This window comes from Lolium rigidum, chromosome 5, assembly GCF_022539505.1.
Source record: "Lolium rigidum isolate FL_2022 chromosome 5, APGP_CSIRO_Lrig_0.1, whole genome shotgun sequence".
NCBI lineage: Eukaryota > Viridiplantae > Streptophyta > Magnoliopsida > Poales > Poaceae > Lolium > Lolium rigidum.
Window position 1 is genome coordinate 65149662 of NC_061512.1, and position 6221 is coordinate 65155882.

Below are 6221 nucleotides of genomic sequence, written 5' to 3' on the forward strand. Positions count from 1 at the left end.
ACAAAAGGGTGGGTTTGCAGTCGCGGAGAAGGCGGTGTGGGCTTGTGTCGTCGTGGTGAACAGACAGATGCCATATGATGGCTTAAGTTGGGGCCGAATGGACGCAAGAGGATTCGGGGGAGGGTTTGTGATTAGATGGGATGAACTTCCGGATGGATTCCTCAAGAACTTAGCCAAGGCTAGAGGTTGAAGAAGAAAGACATAAGGAAGAACTCGCTCTAGATCATCTTCTTTATTGATCTCCACAGGTTACAAGTTTCTCAGTACATGTGTTCGTCTATGCCTACACCTCTTCGTCCGTGCCCGTGAAGAGGGCTGCCCCCTCTCCTTATATAGGGGAGAGGGTGGCTTACAGGGCAAGAAACCCTAATGGCATCTTTGACTAGACAAACTACTTTACAAAGCTACTTTAATCATAGATGACACCGGGGTCTCCTTTAATCAGGGAGGCTGACGTCCTCCGGCTTCTTTGATCGTCATCCTCCTCTTTATCGTCAGCCCTTCGTTTAAAGCCACTTTGCTTAGCTCATCTTTGTCTTCTAGCTCTGGAGAGAATCTTTGACCAGTCCTGCCGACTTGCTCTTCTTTCCGGTAAACCGGTGTCTCCTTTATCTGGTTCCGGCATACCCCTCTTGGGGATACCGGCTTAGCCTCACTTAGCCAAATTCTTTAACTTCGTGTTCCGGTACGAACATTAAACCGGTATCTTCATGGCTCAAACCATCCGGTTTGGCATGCCTTTGGCATACCGGGGGTCATCCCCCCAACATTAGTCCCCGAAGCTGGTATAGTCTGGCGGATTCTATCCAACAGACCATGCCAGGTTCTCACGTCTCTGAATACCGGTTTAATCTATCCGGCGCTGAGCTCAGATCCGGCATCTTTGCCCGGACTTACGTTATCTCTCTTTGCAAGACCTTTTCCGGTATCTTATCCTCCGGCATCTTAGTCATTAAACACTTCCTCGGCGAAGTCGAGAATATCTCGGGCCCCGCGCCTGTCAGTGACATGCGCACTGTGACTGATGCGTCAGTGTCAGGGGTCACTTCCTTTCGGCTTCCGCGCGCGTATTAACTGCCTCACAGCGAATCCTGGCCACCGTTCTGGATCTGTGTGTACCTCCCTGTGGCCTTCTGTTTTTACGCGTGTATCGCTACGCCACGTGGCGGCCCGTGGAGCGAACCGTCACGGCCCACGGTCCGAACCACCGCGGCCCAGCGGTTTTCGGCCCACTTCTCTCTCTTCCTTTATAAGGCAAAACCGCCCCTTCTTCTTCCTCTTCTCGCATTCCCCACTTCTTCGCGCACAGTGCCCTTGCTCTCTGCATCTCCGCCGCTCCGTTCATCGTTCGAGCTTCGCCGCCCGGCGAACCTCCGCTAGTGCTCCGTCGGACGCCGCCGAACTTCTCCGCGTGAAGAACCTCTGCGGCGCTCCTCTCGCGGCCGCGGCATTGGTGCCTTCTCAAGCTCTTCCTCATCTCGCCGCCGACGGACCTCCCTGCCAACCGCAAGCTCGCCATTCCACCGGCGAGCCACTTCCTCTGCAACTCCGCCGCCTCAGGTTAGGCTCAATCTACGTGTAGCCTTCTCTTGCTTGCTTTCCAGATCTTGAGTTGGTAGTATATTTACTTCTCCTTTTCTTTTGCTTTTCTCTTACTCGTAGATCTTTGCGAGGGGGTAAATCTTGGGATTTGTGTTTCTCTTCATCAAATCTCATGTCGAACGAGGAGTCTTCCTCTACCTCTTCTTCTGCCTCTTCCTCTAGCAGCCGTCATAGCTAATCTTCCAACGGGTTGAGCGCCGATCTTGTCCAGATGGACATCGATTCCGGTAGCAATCAGGAAACCGGTAGCTCTAGCCAAGTTTCCGGCGTAAATCCCGCCGGTATCACACGCAGGGCCTGGATGGGCTCCAACGTTAGTCAGTACGAAATCGACTGGCTTTACCAGTCCCGGAGGATTCCGGAGTCAGTTATCTGCCGGCTTCCCGGTGACGAAATTGAACCGGTGCTTAATCCCGGTGAACATGTTGTTTTTCTCGCTCACTTCGAGCGCGGCTTCGGCCTCCCCGCCTCTGATTTTTTCCGTCAATTCCTTGACTTTTACCGACTCCAGCCTCACCATCTTCCCGGCAACGCCGTTTTCTACCTCTCTTGCTACGCCACCTTCATGGAGGCCTATATCGGCATTCGTCCCACTCGCGAGACGTTTGCCCGTTTCTTTGCTCTTCGGATTAACTCCGTTCAGGGCAAGGATATCCCTAAACCAAAGCCCCCCGTACAATGCGGGTCTTGCATCATTGGCTCCCGCCAAGGGAGCCCTTTTTTCAAGTTTACCGGTCTCGAGTCATGCCGGTTATGGCAAGGGACCTTCTTTTACGTGAGGAACGACGGCGCCGCAGATCTCATCAATCCGCCGCCTTTTAATCGGCGCCGCCCGGAAAATCAACTGGAGCTACAACCCGAAGACAGATCATATCGAAACAAACCGGGTGGTGCGCTTCATGAAGGAGCTGATGAAGGATACCAGCATCTGCTCCGATGACATTATCCGCGCCTTCATCTCACGCCGGGTGCTTCCTCTTAAGCGCCGCGTTCATAAGATGAGCGAGATGTATGGTCCCGGTGATCCTACCAAGATCACCGGACTTCCTCTCAGCAAAAAGGACGTTGTCCTTAAGGCTAGGCAGATCTGCCAGACTGCCATGCCAGATGATTGGGAATGGGGCCTCCGGCCCCTCAGTTCTACTAACCCTCCGACCCAAGAAGTAAGAAATTACGCAACTCGGGTCGGTTCACCGGTAACTTTTTACTGTGACTAACTCTTTTTTCTTTTGTTTTTAGGCCAAGATCCGCTTCCCCCGCATTGACTCAGACCGGCGAGGCCCTTGCCGGAAGCGCGGTCTTGACAAGTTCAACCCGGACCCCTTCATCCGTTGGCAGGATCTGAAGATGGGCCGGACTCCCGCCTCGCGCCTCGGCAAATCTCCACCGGAACCGACCGGTTCGTCTGACGACCTGACCTTGCTGGAGGTAGCTCTTCTTTTTGATCTCTCATATTCTTCTATTATTGTTCCTCTGTAGATGTTCCCTCAGCCAACATCAACCCACAGGTCCATGAGCACGTTGCTCCCCTGGGGGCCGAGGCAGGCCACGAGTTTGTGGAGAAACTCATGGCCCAAGGCCAGAAGAACAAGGCTCCGGCCTCTGATGCCGGTTCGAGCCAGGCCCCTGCCTCCAAACGCTTCCGGACTGAACCTGTAGCGGGGAAGGTCACATGCATGAGGCGCTACAAGAGCAGGCAGATGCCGACCTCTTCTGGGTAAGACCCCGTTTCTCTGCTTGTTTTGTTTTTACCAAGTTCCTTTCCGGTTGCTTTTTTCCAACCCTTTCTTTTTCTCTCTTTCAGCCCCGCGCTCAAGCTAGGCTCTGCCGGATCCGCCAGGACCTCAACTCCTCCTCCTCACTCAAGCCCGGCACCATCTGGTGCCGGCAACACCTCTGCCTCCCCTCTGGGAGGCACCACAAGTTCGGGGCGCGCGGCCCCTACACCGCCAGATCACCGCGCAGAGGAGGACCTTGTCTCCCCTCTCGAGAACCAAGACACCGGCGCCAGCGACATCGGCGCCGGAGAAGAAACTGCCGGGCGGGCGGAACCTCTGGTTCCCCCCGTCCTAGAGAAGAAAAAGAAGAAGAAGACCAAGAAGTCCTCCCCCTCCAAAGCCGCGCCGGAAGCTTCCGCGCCGGCAAGCTCCAACCCGGGCGACGCGCCTGACGCTCCCCCTTCTCCCAGAACTACGCCAACGCCGCCGCCGGAAGCTCCTCACACCGAGCCAGCCGGCGCCACTTCCACGACGCCGCCGCCCAATAAATTGGCACTCACCAAGGGGGAGGCAATGGCTTCCAGCGCCCCCTCTGTCAGCCAGCAGCCCTTGGTGCCGCACGTCGGCCGCGCTGCTAGCGCTGCCGGCGAGAAGGCCACCGGCCTGCTTGGCCGGATCACCGTGTTCCAGCGCAGAGGCCAGGAGCTGGGGCACTTGCTGCCCTACGCGGAGAAGTGGAACGCCGCGGACGTGTCCAAGGCGACCCGCGGCCTGGGCAAGGACCGGCTACCGGCGCCTGACCCTGTTGGTGAGCGGTCCTCTGAAGAGCACTTCATGCGGCTGCGTCGGGCCGTCAAAGAGCTGGACAGCACGTGGTTCGATGCCACGAACAACATGATGGTAAGTCTCATAAAGCTTGTTCCATTTCTTGATTTATCTTGGTTTCTCTTCTTCTGGCTCTTTTCTATCTTTCCTTGAACCTTCAACTTTATGCCGGTTTCTCTTTTTTGCTGAATCTTGTCTATCCTCCCAATCCCCGAGTTTCGTGTTGAGAGCGTAGCTCTTAGCGCGAAACTTAACTGAAAACGCGCGAAACCGGCATAGCCAGTCCCCGAGTTTCGGGTTAAGATCTTTGCTCTTAGCACGAAACTTAACTAGAAACGCACGAAACTGGCATAGCCAGTCCCCGAGTTTCGGGTTAAGATCTTTGCTCTTAGCGCGAAACTTAACTAGAAACGCGCGAAACCGGCATAGCCAGTCCCCGAGTTTCGGGTTAAGATCTTTGCTCTTAGCGCGAAACTTAACTAGAAACGCGCGAAACCGGCATAGCCGGCCCCGAGTTTCGGGTTAAGATCTTTGCTCTTAGCTAACACCATTCCCTTGAACAGACCACGGCTGATGCTCGGAAGATCCTCTTTGAGGAGCTCCTTTGGGAGCACCGGGACCTCGCTGAGGCACACAGCAAGTGCCAAGGTAAACTTCTGCGCCTCCGATATCTTTTCACCGGAAAGCTTTCTTTGTCTCAATACTTAACACTTATGATTTTTTTTCAACAGCTATCCCGGAGGCTTCTATTGAGGCTCTCAAGACGCAGCTTGCCGCCGCCGAAGGTACAGCTTCCTGTTTTCCAGTTAACTTGCTTTTTCTACATTATATCAGTACAACTTTGCTAACACTTTCTTTCCGGGTTCCAGAGAAGAAGGACCAGCTTATCCGGCAGCACCAGGAGGATCTGAGCGCCCATGAGACCAGCTACAAGGAGCTCAAGCGTCAGTATATGCAGCTCGGTCTTGACCATGCCAAAGCGCTGAAGGCTGCTGAGTCCGCTGCGGAGGCCAAGCTGCATGAGGCGCTGGAGGACGCCGGCAATGCCAATGTGGTGTTGCAGGCTGAGCTGGAGGAGGCCGCCAAGGCGCGGAAGGCAGCCGAGGAGAAGGCCGCGCGGCTGGAGGCGGAACAGAAGGAGTATGACCTTCTGGTTACGAAGACTGACGCGCTTGCCCTCCGTAAGTTTCTCTTTTTTATTTCCCGGTTTCTGCTTATAAGCTTATCTCTTCCAGTAGCACTTGCTTAACTTCTTTCCTTCATCTTATAGGGCTCTTCCCGGACTCCCAGGCGTTTGCCGTGAAAAGAGTTGGAGAGCGCCGGGTTGCCCAGGCATATGAGAATCTGGGTGCGCCTTGGGAGCCCTATGACCATTTGGTTGCGCTGAACGCGCGGGTTTCCCATATGCGCGCCATAGACCGGAACCTCTCCGACATCCCTGATGTGGCCACCCAGCTCTTCCGGACTCTCTGGCCTGGAGAAGTGGTACCAGACACCTTCTCCCTCATCAGCGACCGCTTGAAGGGTGCCGGTAGAAGGATCCGGGAGTGGCAGTGCTCTGCTGCCCGTGCCGGAGCTGACTCAGCGCTTCGCGTTGCCTGCTCCTGGTACCCGGAGCTGGACCTGGACGTCTTCACCGGCGTGCGCGAAGGGGCTGAAACCGACCTGGACCCGGTCCTCACCGCTAAGCGGCAGGATCGAGCGTACCACATCGCGGAGTACGCCGGCATGCGCACCTTCATCCCCCCTCCTCCAGACGTCAAGGACTATCTGAGCGACGAGGAGGAAGGTGAAGACGCTGACGAGGCCGGAGCCGGCGACGCGCCTCCAGATTGTTCTGATGCCAATGACGCTCCTTCCGACGCCCCTGTTGCTTGAAAGCTGCATGTGATATGCTTACGCTGCTTAACTTGGAAACACTGCCCATTAAATGCTACCCCGGTATGCCGGGGTCTATGATGTAAGATAATACTTAAGCTCTATTTTGGCTATGGTACAACTGTTTGTGCCGGTGTCTTGCACACCGGTAACTTATTAATCTATGTTGGTTTGCTACTTAGCATTTTGCTTATCGTT